This window comes from Schistocerca serialis, chromosome 2 (assembly GCF_023864345.2).
Source record: "Schistocerca serialis cubense isolate TAMUIC-IGC-003099 chromosome 2, iqSchSeri2.2, whole genome shotgun sequence".
Classification (NCBI taxonomy): domain Eukaryota; kingdom Metazoa; phylum Arthropoda; class Insecta; order Orthoptera; family Acrididae; genus Schistocerca; species Schistocerca serialis.
In genome coordinates this window covers 905,248,261-905,262,340 of record NC_064639.1, presented here as the reverse complement: position 1 = coordinate 905,262,340, position 14,080 = coordinate 905,248,261, and the positions used below count along the sequence as shown (strand labels likewise).

The 14,080-nt window shown below is 44.7% G+C and overlaps 1 protein-coding gene across 1 annotated transcript in view; it reads left to right on the top strand.

Annotated features, from left to right (window-relative positions):
• The first annotated feature begins 748 nt into the window (after positions 1–748).
• The window catches only part of LOC126458258 (sodium-coupled monocarboxylate transporter 1-like), a 118,890-nt gene continuing 105,558 nt past the window's right edge, over positions 749–14,080 (top strand). Inside the window, exon 1 of the mRNA XM_050095176.1 lies at positions 749–1,187. The gene's annotated coding sequence lies outside the window, so the exon portion shown is untranslated. The remainder of the gene's footprint in view (positions 1,188–14,080) is intronic.

Here is a 14,080-nt window from a genome sequence, read left to right as displayed (position 1 = left end):
TTGTAGAAAATAACTCGAAAGATGACTCCCCGGAACGCTTAGCTCGGAAATGAGAAATCAGTACTCATAAGACAAAAGAAAGGAGTTCCGTGGTCCATCATCCACCAAACTAACAGTAGCGGAAGGAATGAATATAAATGGAATGCAAAATCTGTGTGGATAGGATTTCGTTGTAACGTGTTTACCAAATACTCGTATTTAGGATTTAACATCGAATTTTAACCATACCCTCAAGGCGCGCAGTAGTTCAATTAAGTAAACAAATGTGAGGTCACTGTTGTATTAAAATAACCGCTTTTACTCCGTTGTACCAGTTCGCAACTTGTGTACATCCCTTGTTAGAGTACGCCTGCCCGTGTGTGCTGCAATCGCTTTCATTAAACAAAAGGACATAAACGTCCTTCCAGTAACATAAACGCAATCGGTTCGTACAGGTTGCGTGCGAGATGGAACCGCTTAATGCTGCCCGCGGATTACGCCGTGGTGTTTGGTTAACTACGGTGCGGATAGCGGCATTAAACCACGCCAGAAGCCAACAGCCGGGACAATAAACGAAGGTTGCAACTAGGCGAGGGGTGACGGAAAAGAGCGAAAAAGGACGAAGCCGGCTGGGCGCCGCTGACCGGTCCGTCTTCCCCCACCACCACCACCGCGGTGGCGTCGTGGTAGGGGGGGGAGGGGGGGGTGTCGCAAAGACGGGAGATACTTAATGCCCGAACCTGTCCGGATGCTACACAGTTCTGCGTGCCCCATCGCCGACGACTAATTGCGAAACCGACGCACGCGTGACGTCTCTGTGAAGAAGCGGCCCAGAGGCTTTGCTCTCTCTCCTCAGCTGTCTGCGCCTCCAGCGTGTGTCGCGCCCACCCCCGCTGGTCGTTTCGTTATCTCGGTCCGTTTTTCTTGCGTGTTTCCTTACGAAGGAGTAACAAAAGAGGCGGGTTATCGCGCCCTATTTTTTAAATATATTGTCTTTACTCTCCTTTCAGTTAAAAACATAAGTTTTGCTAGCCCTTTTTGAGACAAGCACGTGAATGATCGTGTTTCAAGTTCCCTGACATAAGTTTAGTTTTAGAAAGTTATAGACACCAGTTTTTCGTCTCTCAAGAGGTTACCCGTCCAAGACCTACGTGAATGCATTATAAAGAGTTTGCCAGCTGCAAAGAGACGACTGACAAAATCCTGTGGTAAGTTTCGAGTGTTTTTCACTCATTTTAAGTTAACAAAGTTTTATAAATCTTTTGTTCTTATTTTTAACGTGAAACCATATTAACTTGCATTTGGTTATTTAACTTCGCCTCGGTGTGGTGTTTTGAACGGTAGAGTAGAGTTGACCATTCGCTAAAATCTTCGAAAATCAGGACGGTGCCAAGTAAAAACTAAACGGATGAGACTGCTCATGTATTTCAGGACTCGAACGTACGAACTAACTAGCATTCCAGCCAAACTGCTTTTCTCGAAATTTTGTGTGCGGTCTACATTCTACATCGTATTTACATCAACACGTATCATTCTGAAGTGAGTGGCTACGTCGTTGTTTATTGTAACATGAATTTAAGATTCTCATCGATCGGTTTACGGAAGAAGTATGAAGAAAAACAGTACGTGCCTCTGTGACACTTGCTACTGGTCTAATTTTACTAACACGAGTTGTACGTATAGAAAAAAGTAGTAGATTCTTCGCTAAAACTCGGTCTTTCAGCTTTGTGAGTAGGTGTCCGGAGATATTAGACAATCCTCGAATATCTGCTAGCTGCGATTTCTCTGAACTGTCGTTTCGCTTTCCCGTGAAGCAAACGACCAGATGGGAGATCGTACCTCCGAAAGTCTTACGTGGTCAAAGCCCCGTGTAAGTCCTGCCTGCAGTGTGAACAAACACACTAGAGCGCAAACCAAGTATACAGCGTGCAGGTAACATCATTCGAACACAAAACGCAAGTTTTTTTTCAGTTTGCTACAGTAAACTGAATTCTGCTGTTTCCTTTACCTACAGCCGAGTACAAGTGATCGATGCACTTCACATCGTACTGTTAATCCTTAATAATTTGCACGACACCGTTAACTCGTATTGGAGCTGTTTAAGCACGCATTTTGTTTAGAAAACAAACGTATCAGGGATGCATTTTTTTTTAGTCATTAAGCGGTGCATTCACTCGCACACCGAAATCTACAACTTCATCAGACTCGTGAACAAAACGAGATTAACACTGCAGTCAGGGTCTACTACAGCTAACATTTCCTTCGAACTGATAATGCCTCTAGATCCGACAGCATGTTACTACTGTTTGAACGGATGAAACTTTCTCACGAATTATCTGCAAATCTCAATAATTACACCTAATACTGTCGTCCAAGTCATTTTGACAGTGCCGCTCCTGCTCCGGTGGTGTATTTACATCTACATCCATATTCTGCAAGCCACTTTGAAGTGCAAGGCAGTGGGTACTTCCCACTGAACTTCTTAGAGTTCCTTCCGGTTCCATAGTAAGTAGGATCCCGCGGGACAGTTCATGTATTTCTCTGCCAGATAAGGTCTTGCAGGACGTCAGTGATGCTTACCATGGGCAAGACAGGCCTGCAAGCATTCGTGATGTCATCCTTCGTATGCCTTCGATATCGCCTATCTGTCCAATTTTGTATGAATCCCACAAGCTGTACTATTGAGAGGTGGCATGAGCCCCCTCTCATATTTCTATCTTACGATTTTCCTCTCTAATTGCATGCAGTGAAAAGTCGCTATTCCTTCACACGCGGACTTCCCAAGCAGCGTCTCTCGTCACCCGGGTGGTCCGGTGACAGGCGGGCACCGCTGATCTGGAAAGGGTTAAGCCGACGGGTGTGAGGAAGTCGAGTGAATGCTTTGCAGACGCCGACATTGTCAAAAGACACGCCCGGAGGGGTATGAAGTAGCGGCTGGGCTAGAGGTTCCGTTACTTCGCAGAATCTTAGCGAAAACACTTTCTGGCGGGCTACCAGCGAGGCGTGGGAATGACTTGTGTACCCAGGCAGTTGTGGCGGGAAAATTCCCGGGCTTTCTGCAAGATAGTAACTGTGATTGGCTTGCTCAGGGCATAGCTCCGTGACGTAGCAAAGTCAGCGCAGAAATTGGCGCCAAGAATCTCCATTGGTGGAATGGTAGTGCTCCGGCAATGGAGTGGAATTTTCCGCCGGTTTTCGAGTTGCTGATTGGGACGTTTAACCACGGCCACTGTCGTGGGGGCGGGAATGTTGTGTGTTCGGCCTGTACGGGTGCTCTTGGTAGTCGGCTCTCGCCTTTCGGTCGAGGACGTCGAAGCAACAAGCCATCGCCTCCGGTACGCCAGATCGTGTTCTGGCAGTTAAGAAGACAGTTTGGTAATGTATGTCCGCAGCACCGGCAGATAGGGATTTTCCTAAGTGATAATCAGAGCTCAGCAGAGCGCGCCTGTTCGTCTTTTTCTAACTTTGTTCTGTCTTGAGTAGCAGCAATTAATGTTGGGTTAGCTGTGTGTCTCTCTTAAGATTTGAGTGGCAAGGAATTGGCTCCACATACCACTTCGTCATAAACCTCACAATCTAGTTTAGGGACAACTTCACCTTCACAGCGTTTGTTTGAGTATCCAATTTGAGCCAATTTGATGTATTATAAATGTTTCATGTGTTTTTGTTTATTATTTTGTGTTTAGTCTTAATAAATCATATTGTTATTTTGGACAGAACTTTCATTCTGTTAATCGGTAGAGCAACCCATCATTTCTCACTACGTTAATGAAACCTTCCTTTATTTAACTTATTTATCAAATTAAATTATTGCAGGTGCCAAACTCTTCTCTACTCCACTTGCAGGGTTGATTACAGTCAGTTCGCGTATATTTTTTAATCCATGTGCAACAGCAAAAGTCGGAGTTAGTTACATATGTAGATTCTAGAAGAATTTAGTGTTAAATACACTGGTTGCCCCGGCACCTCGCACTATGTTCTAAGAAGCGTCGCACTAGTGCTTTGTAAGCAATTTGCTTTGTCGACTGTGTTTCTGCGCTGTCTACCACTGCGACGTATCAGCCATATATGTTATCTACGACTGAGCCTATGTGGTCATTTTATTTCATATCCGTACATATTGTTCGACGCAGTTATTTTTACGAGCCGACAACAATTGTAACTCAATGACATTTTGATTGTAGTATACCAAGGTTTTAATTTTGTGACGTCCAAAAAAAATTTCTGAACGCTGAAATCAGGTTGTCTGTCTTTGCACCACTCTCAAATCGTAAGAACATATACCTTAATTTTTTGCAGCTTTTTTAGACATTACTTCATCGTTGATAATAGTAGCACTTCCAAAACGTCTGAGGTTATTGTTAACATTGTGCCCAGGACACTGATATACAGTGTGAACAACAAGGATCTGAACACATTTCCCTGCGTCACACGTGAAATTTCTTCTAAATTTGTCGCGACTCTCCAGCCAAAACAATACGCTGCGTCCTTCTCAGTCAAATCAAGAACTTCGCTTGTTGCCCCTTGTGATCATGCTTTCGACATTAAGTTAAAGTGTGGCACTGAGTCAAATGTTTTCCGGAAGTTGAGAAATTCTGCATCCACCTGATTGGCGTTGTCTGTAGGTTTCAGCATATCATATGAGAAAAGCGCAAGTTATGTTTCGCACTGTCGATGTTTTCAGAATCCTTATTGGTCGGCACGAGGACGTCATTCTGTGTGAGATACCTCATTTCGTTTGAGCTCGGAAAATGTTTTAATATTTTACAACAAACGCATTTCAATGATATTGGGCGGTAGTTTTGTGGATCAGTTCTGCTACTCTTCTTGAACACTGTGTGAAATGTGGTTTCCTCCAACCACTGGCCACCGGTTTTTGTTCGTTGGATCTAGGGTACGTCACTTTTGAAAGAGGACCTAACTCAGCCGCGAATTCTGTGTAATATCTGACAGGTATTCCGTCGGGTCGTGGATCTTTACTTATTTTAGTGACATTATATGTTTTTCAACGCTGCTGAGACTAATATCGTTATCACTCAGTTTTGCACGGGCGCGAGAATTAAGCCGGGACGACTCAGAAGATATCAAGTAGATTCGTTTTTTCTAGATTTTATAAAAGTTGTCACCGGAAATATGTGCTGCAACTGAGATACAGTGCCGATGGATCCCGCTGCTGTGGAACAAACGCCCGCCGGTGGTGCTGTCACGTTGGCGTTCGTCGTGGTGTTTACGCCTACGTTCTGCAAAAAAAAAAAAAAAAAAAATGGTTCAAATGGCTCTAAGCACTATGGGATTTAACATCTGAGATCATCAGTCCCCTAGACTTAGAACTACGTAAACCTAACTAACCTAAGGACATCACACACAACCATGCCCGAGGCAGGATTCGAACCTGCGACCATAGCAGCAGCGCGGTCCCGGGCTGAAGCGCCTAGAACCGCTTGGCTACAGCGGACGGCCTTCTTTCTGCAGAATTAGCAGGAATCGTGCCGTGTGTCGACGTACCGTGCATAATATGACAGCTCATTAATGTCTGGAAGTTCTCTCCGGGCAGACATGCACAACAAGAACGAGAAGTTAGGTATGCTACTTGCGTAAACTGGTTGTCAGAGAAATTGTGTCAGAACAGTACGAGGGTGTCCAGCGCTCGAGGCACCTGCACGCACTATCAGGACACTAGTGTGACGTGCTGCATGACGTCAGAGGACGAGCAAGACGACTGCAACAGACACGGCACACGGAGGGCATGTTGTGTCTGCGTCGCTTATCGATGCGCACTGTGGCTCGAGACGTTTCGCCAAGGAATGTGGGATGAGCCAGCATCTACTTCTACACTCCACCAGCCGCCTCATAGTGTGTGGCTGAGGATACTTTGTGTAGCTTTCTACTTCGTTGCTTTCCTGTTCCAGTCGCTACTTGTGCGCGGGAAGAACTCTCGCCGGAAGTCTCTTTACCAGCCCGAACCTCTCCTAATCTCGCCTCCATGGTATTATCGCGAAATATATGTAGTTCGAAGCTATATTTCGGTTGACTCCTTTAAGAACGTATGCTGTCCGAATTTTAACAGGAACAGCGCCGTCATGCATGAATCTTTTGCTGAAGCGTCTGGCGGTAAGGTCCCTTCAGTATCTTCGTGCAGCTTTGACGCTTGCCAAAAGAACTCGTAACAAAACACGCTGCTATTCTTTGAATCTTCTCTGTTTTATCTATTAATCCAAACTGGTAAGGATCCCATAGTGACGAGCCTCGTTCAAATATCGGTCTAGCAAGAGGTTGTTTTTTTTTTTTTTTTTTTTTTTTTTTTTTTTTTTTTTTTTTTTAGTAACCTTCTTCGCGAGTAGACTACAATTCCTGAAAATTTTTCCAGTGAATCTCAGTCTCGCATGTCCTTTTTCTATGATTATTTTTATATGGTCCTCCTATTTTAAATCGTTCGGTGCGCATAGTCCCAGATATTTAATTAAGGTAGGAGCTTAAAAGTGATTGGCAACGGCCTTGCCGCAGTGGATAGACCGGTTCCCATCAGATCACCGAAGTTAAGGGCTGTCGGCCGTGGCCGGCATTTGGATGGTTGACCATCCGGGCCGCCATGAGTTGTTGCCATTTTTCGGGGTGCACTCAGCCTCGTGATGCCAACTGAGGAGATACTCGACCGAATAGTAGCGGCACCGGTCAAAGAAAACCATCATAATGACCGGGAGAGCGGTGTGCTGACCACATGCCCCTCCTATCCGCATCCTTATTGAGGATGACACGGCTGTCGGATGGTCCCGATGGGCCACTTGTGGCCTGAAGACGGAGTGCTTTTTTTAAAAGTAACTGATCGGCAACTGCTTAATCACACAGTACTGGTCACTTTGCCTGTTTATGCACAATACGCTGCGTTTGATTACGTATGGGATCAGCGGTCTGTCTCTGTACCTACTGTGGACCTTCTACAGTTCTTCCCAGAACTCGCTATAATTTTTTATCGTTGTAGTTTGTCTGTGTACAACAGCATCGTCTGCGAAGAGCTTCAAGGGACTTCCGACGTTATCTACGACGTTATTTATATAGGGTGTCCCAGAAATGTTGTGACAAACCTCTGGGGGAGGTGCAGCACATCATAAGGATTGAGAAATGCACGGCAACCTATGGCCGCAAACTTGAGAGGTCGAAGATCCGAAAGGAAACGGGAGAGTGATTCATTTGAAACATATCTTTGGACATAAAGAGTACACATGGTGTACGACAGGAATATAGCTCCAACGTTACAACAGATGCTCGAAGTCCGCACCACCAGACGCCACACAATGGCTGTCACCGACGAAGCATTGACTGACGGAAACGCTCGAACGCTCCGGGAGGTTCTTCGATTATAGCAGCTGCAGCTGCGCAGACGATTCTTGCCACGAGATCCGTTCCAGACTCGACTCGAGAGTTTCATGACTCCCCACAGAAACAAATCAGGGTACGGTAAACCGATTAGCGAGGGCGCGTCTCCCTCTAGAACTCTCGTGTACAGCACCACCCGACGGCGCACGTCGTCGTTTCCGGTCATGGGTTGCTATGCAGTTCTCATCCTTATGACGTACCCCACCTTCCCTAGAAGTTTGTCACAACATTTCTGGGACAATCTGTATACAGGGTGTAAATTTTAAGTTGATAAACCAGAATAACCCAAAAAATTAGCTTCAAACGAAAAAAAGTGTAGAATCCAAAGTTGATTATTTTCTAGGGGGACATCTACTGGTGCTAAAATTAGCCCGCCAACCCAGCCCCCTTGGGGTGGGACGGGAGCAACTTTAGAATTTCAAATGGGAACCCCCATTTTTTATTGCAGAATCAGATTCTACGTAAGAAACTACGTACATTTTGTCTTAAAAATTGTTTTGATTCTTGGTAGTTGGCGCTGTAATTCAATAAAATCCATGTTCTTATTTTTGCTTGTAAAATGGTTACGGATAAATAAAAAATTAGTTCACTCGTTAGTAAGTAGGATGTCTGGATAGTTAGTTAGCTAATCAGATGATTTGTTTGATAATTAAAAGTGGTGTGGCCTCATGACCACGAAACAAAAACTTATCCGAATCTGTGGAGCCGGCCGGAGTGGCCGAGCGGTTCTAGGCGCTACAGTCTGGAACCGCACGACTGCTACGGTCGCAGGTTCGAATCCTGCGTCGGGCATGGATGTGTGTGATGTCCTTGATTAGTTAGGTTTAAGTAGTTCTAAGTTCTAGGGAACTGATGACCTCAGAAGTTAAGTCCCTTAGTGCTCAGAGCCATTTAAACCTTTTTTTTTTTAATGTGCGGAAAAAAATAATACAGTATTTGGGTCAACGTTTGTAAAACTCTGATTCCTCTCTCTCAAACTCCACCCTATGGGGAGAGAGGGAGATTTTTAGTTTTAGCGAATCTAAATTTACAAAGTAAATAAGTATTTTTTATTTATCCGTAACCATTTTCCACGCAAGAAATAGAACATGGATTTTCTTGAATTAAGCGCCATCTACCAAGAATCAAACCAATTTTTTAAGACAAAATGTACATAGCTTTTTATGTATAATCTGATTCTGCAATAAAAAATGGGTGTTCTCATTTGAAATTTTAAAGTTGCCTCCCACCCCAACCCCGGGGGCCTGGGGTGGCAGCCTAAATTTAGCACCAGCAGATGTCCCCCTCGAAAATAAGCAACTTTCGATTCTACACACTTTTTCGTGTGAATCTTATTTTTCGAGTTATTCTGGTTTGTCAACTTAAAATTTACACTCTGTGTATTGCAAACTGTATGAGTTCTCTTACGCCGGCCGCGGTGGTCTAGCGGTTCTAGACGCGCAGTCCGGAACCGCGCGACTGCTACGGTCGCAGGTTCGAATCCTGCCTCGGGCATGGATGTGTGTGATGTCCTTAGGTTAGTTAGGTTTAAGTAGTTCTAAGTTCTAGGGGACTGATGACCACAGATGTTAAGTCCCATAGTGCTCAGAGCCATTTCTTTAGTACTATTACACTTCCTTGAGGTACGCCCGAAGTCACTTTTACGTCTGATTGGACACATTCCTCCATTTCATCTGTTAATGCACCATGTTTCCAATATGCTCTGTGACGCTTAAGAGACGGCACTACATTTTTTATGCGTGAGCTCTTTACTGATGAAGCAACACTGACGAACCGCGCTAATGTAAATTTACGCAAACTGCGTTACTGGCTATGTAACTAACCCCTCGTCAAGTACGTCGCGAAGGGTCCTGGAGAATAAACTTAGGGTGAGTTACCGATGAAACTTTCGTTGTGGAACCTTCCATTATCCCAGGAATGTTAAATTTACATACGCACGCTGACAGTCGTACGAACATTTCACTGGGATGTAACCGGATCAGATCTTGCAGCGCATTTCACAGATAATTTTGTGAAAATTTCATCACCAGAATTAACATGTGTTAAATCACTACTTTTGAACAATTTTCGGATGCTGTTACATTAGCTGTAGAGTTATATTTTTCTTAAACGCGTCAGTGGCTTTAATGTCTGCGTCGTTATAAGATTTAAGAGTATTATGAGATACATCATACGGAGTGTATTCGGAAATACGTAAGTGCCTCAATGAATGTTTGACTAATGGACTCCAATACGTTATACAGGAGGGCGCACGTTCCGCAGAAACGAAACTAATATCGGGTGTGGCGCAAATAAGTATATCAGGACCTCTGATGTTCTTATTATATATATATATATATATATATATATATATATATATATATATATATATATATATATATATATCAGAGAGGCTCAGCAGCACTGCGACATTCTTCGCTGACGATCCCGTTCTGTTCACGAAAGTATCTCGTACTTGGACCATCGTAAGGAATGTGGGAAAAATTTCCCCGTCATAATGAATAGCCATTCTGTTTAAATATGGATATATACTGCATAAGGTAATGCCTAAAACATAAAAAACAGTACGGCATCTGATTACAAGATTAGCAGTGAACACTTGAAGTGCGTCACGGCGTATAAGTATTTAGGAATGTTAAGAAGCGACATGAAACAGGGCAATCGCGCAAAATCACTACTATGGACAGCGCTCGGAAGACTTCGATTTGGGCCTGCCGGAATGGCCGAGGGGTTCTAGGCGCTACAGTCTGGAACCGCGCGACCGCTACGGTCGCAGGTTCGAATCCTGCCTCGGGCATGGATGTGTGTGATGTCCTTAGGTTAGTTAGGTTTAAGTAGTTCTAAGTTCTAGGGGACTGATGACCACAGCAGTTAAGTCCCATAGTGCTCAGAGCCATTTGAACCATTTGAACTTCGATTTGTCAGAACGGTTCTGCGAAAATTCAATGCGTCTGCTAAGCTAGAAGCACAGACGATCCCAGAGCGACAAATTGTAGAGTATTTTTCCTGTGTCTCGAGGCTTTATCAAGTAACCATGACAACAAACATCGAAGGAATTCCGAGACGCGCTGGTAGAATCGTAACAGCTCCTAATGGACCATCCGAATGTGTAGCAGAAATGCTTGGGTAACTTAAATGGGATCCTTGGAAGAAAGACGGCGTAGTTCTCGCTGAACCGTGTTGACTAAATTTCGCGGAACTCTTTTGGAGTACGGCTCTGTGACCACTCTGCTTCCATGATCGTATACAATGCATAGCGATCACGAGAATAATAGACAGACATACAGTCAGTCATTTTTTCCTCGCCTAACACACGAACGGAGTAGGACATGAAATCAATAATATTGATACGATAAACCACCCGCAATGCACTGTACAATGGTTTGCGGAACAGATGTGTAGAACCATAAAACAAAATTGTGTGCCCCACTCGAAATAATTCAAATGGCTCTTAGCACTATGGGACTTAACATCTGAGGTCATCACTCCCCTAGAACTCAGAACTGCTTAAACCTAACTAACCTAAGGTCATCACACACATCCATGCCCGAGGCGGGATTCGAACCTGCGACCGTTGCAGCAGCGCGGTTCCAGACCGAAGCGCCTAGAACCGCTCGGCCACAGCGTCCGGCGAGATTTGTTTCACACTATCGAAGTTCAATAACTGCTCATAGCTCTTAGGCTACGCGGTTTAGAGCCCATGTTTACTTGATTTTTGTTTTGTTTCGAATGATCATTCCTTTCATATCACTGAATATTGACCATCAGTTCTAAAAACGCTGTATAACATCTATTTAGGTTAATTATTTCATGAATGCGTGGTGTCCGAAAAAGGAGACACCACGCATTCGTACAACTGATTCACATCGATGGACAATGAATTCAGACACTTCAATGCGGATGTACAATGTCGTTCGACCCTAAAATTAGCAAGCATGGAGAACATGGCCGGGGAGTGCGGATAGGTGGCGCTGGATCGAGAACGTGGGTCAGCAGGGGGCGGGGGGGTACCTAGATTGTCCGCGCATTTGAGGTAAACACTGTGTCTAGTGTCTCGATGGCACAGTGGTTAACGCAACTGCCTAGGAAGCAGGAGATCCCGCGTTCATTTTTCACCCCCCCCCCCCCCCTCTCTTCAGATTTACAGGACACAACATGTTGTTCTCAATGGACAGACGCCTACGGGTCCATTGCTTTTCACAATATACCGGGTGATCAAAAAGTCAGTATAAATTTGAAAACATAATAAACCACGGAATAATGTAGATAGAGAGGTAAAAATTGACACACATGCTTGGAATGACATGGGGTTTTATTAGAACCAAAAATAAAACAAAGTATTGCTAGACGCGTGAAAAATCTCTTGAGCGCGTCGTTTGGTGATGATCGTGTGCACAGCCGCCACTTTCGTCATGCTTGGCGTCCCAGGACCCCAGACCTCAGTCCGTGCGATTATTGGTTTTGGGATTACCTGAAGTCGCAAGTGTATCGTGATCGACCGACATCTCTAGGGATGCTGAAAGACAACATCCGCTACCAATGCCTCACCATAACTCCGGACATGCTTTACAGTGCTGTTCACAACATTAATCCTCGACTACAGCTATTGTTGAGGAATGATGGTGGACATATTGAGCATTTCCTGTAAAGAACATCATCTTTGCTTTGTCTTACTTTGTTATGCTAATTAATGCTATTCTGATCAGACGAAGTGCCATCTGTCAGACATTTTTTGAACGTTTGTATTTTTTGGTTCTAATAAAACCCCATGTCATTCCAAGCATGTGTGTCAATTTGTACCTCTCTATCTACATTATTCCGTGATTTATTCAAATTTACACTGACGTTTTGATCACCTGCTATATAAATGACCTAGTAGATAGTGTCGGAAGTTCCATGCGGATTTTCGAGGATGATGCTGTAGTATACAGAGAAGTTGCAGCATTAGAAAATTGCAGCGAATTGCAGGAAGATCTGCAGAGGATAGGTACTTGGTGCAGGGAGTAGCAACTGACCCTTAACAAAGACAAATTTAATATACTGCGAATACATAGAAAGGAAAAACCTTTATTGTATTGTTATATGATAGCGGAACAAACACCGGTAGCAGCTACTTCTGTAAAATATCTGGGAGTGTGCGTGCGGTACGATTTGAAGTGGAATGAGCATATAAAATTAGTTGTTGGTAAAGCGGGTGCCAGGTTGAGATTCATTGGGAGAGTCCTCAGAAAATGTAGTCCATCAACAAAGGAGGTGGCTTACAAAACACTCGTTTGACCTATACTTGAGTATTGCTCATCAGTGTGGGATCCGTACCAGGTCGGGTTGACAGAGCAGATAGAGAAGATCCAAAGAAGATCGGCGCGTTTCGTCACAGGGTTATTTGGTAAGCGTGATAGCGTTACGGAGATGTTTAGCAAACTCAAGTGGCAGACTCTGCAAGAGAGGCGCTCTGCATCGCGGTGTAGCTTGCTCGCCAGGTTTCGAGAGGGTGCGTTTCTGGATGAGGTATCGAATATATTGCTTCCCCCTACTTATACCTCCCGAGGAAATCACGAATGTAAAATTAGAGAGATTCGAGAGCGCACGGAGGCTTTCCGGCAGTCGTTCTTCCCCCGAACCATACGCGAGTGGAACATGAAAGGGAGGTAATGACAGTGGCACGTAAAGTGCCCTCCGCCACACACCGTTGGGTGGCTTGCGGAGTATAAATGTAGATGTAGATGTAGATTACATAAGGGGTGATTTTTGCCGACCGTTCTGTCTTCTATCGCACGAACCCACTTACTCATTATTTTCCCTTGCTTTTTGGAGAGCGGTCAGTGTTTGTAGAAAACCACCCGCGATGTTCAAAACTGGATTGTAGTGTTCCGCATACAGTTGACGCCCACAGCATTTCGCTGATGGAGGCGCTTGCTCTACTCGCGGCACTGTATCAGCCGTAGAGAAGCGATACGCCGCACCTGCTCGCTAGTCGCTACCTGCCGGGCCGCGTTCCGGCGCGCTCTTGAACTGGCCTCGACTCCTCACGCAGGCGCTTGCCTGGTGCGTGCGCCAGCTGTTCGGAACGTGTGCCCAGCTGTCAGCAGCGCCTCTGCACGACCTCGCCTCACCTTTACTCATCCTGCCAGCACAGATTAACGTACTCCAAACGTCCCATTCGTGCTGAAGTGAATGATCACATACATCTTCAAACCGCTTTAGCCCGTTTTACACGAGCGCCTTCCTGGTCAAAATCGCCTACTCGAAGTGCGTGCGACTTTCGTGCCCGTGTGTAAACCAGCAACCAGCTGCGACGCGAGTGTGTTTGTAACGTCAATGATCCGTACATCGTGCCGAGTGCGGAGTTCTAAGATTCCGAGTTTGCTGCACGCTGCGCATGCGCAGGACTACAGCGGCGTCTGCTAACATGGGAATTTATAACCTATTCTGGTCGAACTCACTCGTATTATAGAAATGATTTTATGCTTTCGTCTGTTCTTAATCTTTGTTATTTTGTTTGCTTTGTTTTCGTTGCATATTAAAAAGTTACACAAGGTCCTCAAATTTTTTCCTACCTACTAGTGTTCTCCTACGAGAGAGCCGAAATATCTGGAAGCAAAAAGCATTTGCGTTTTACAGAGAAAAACACCTAAACTATGCGCGAATAAGAACGTAAATATATAAACGTTTTTATTGAAAATTATTTCAACTGCGAAAAGCTCAGACATGGTAAACGAGAAAAATA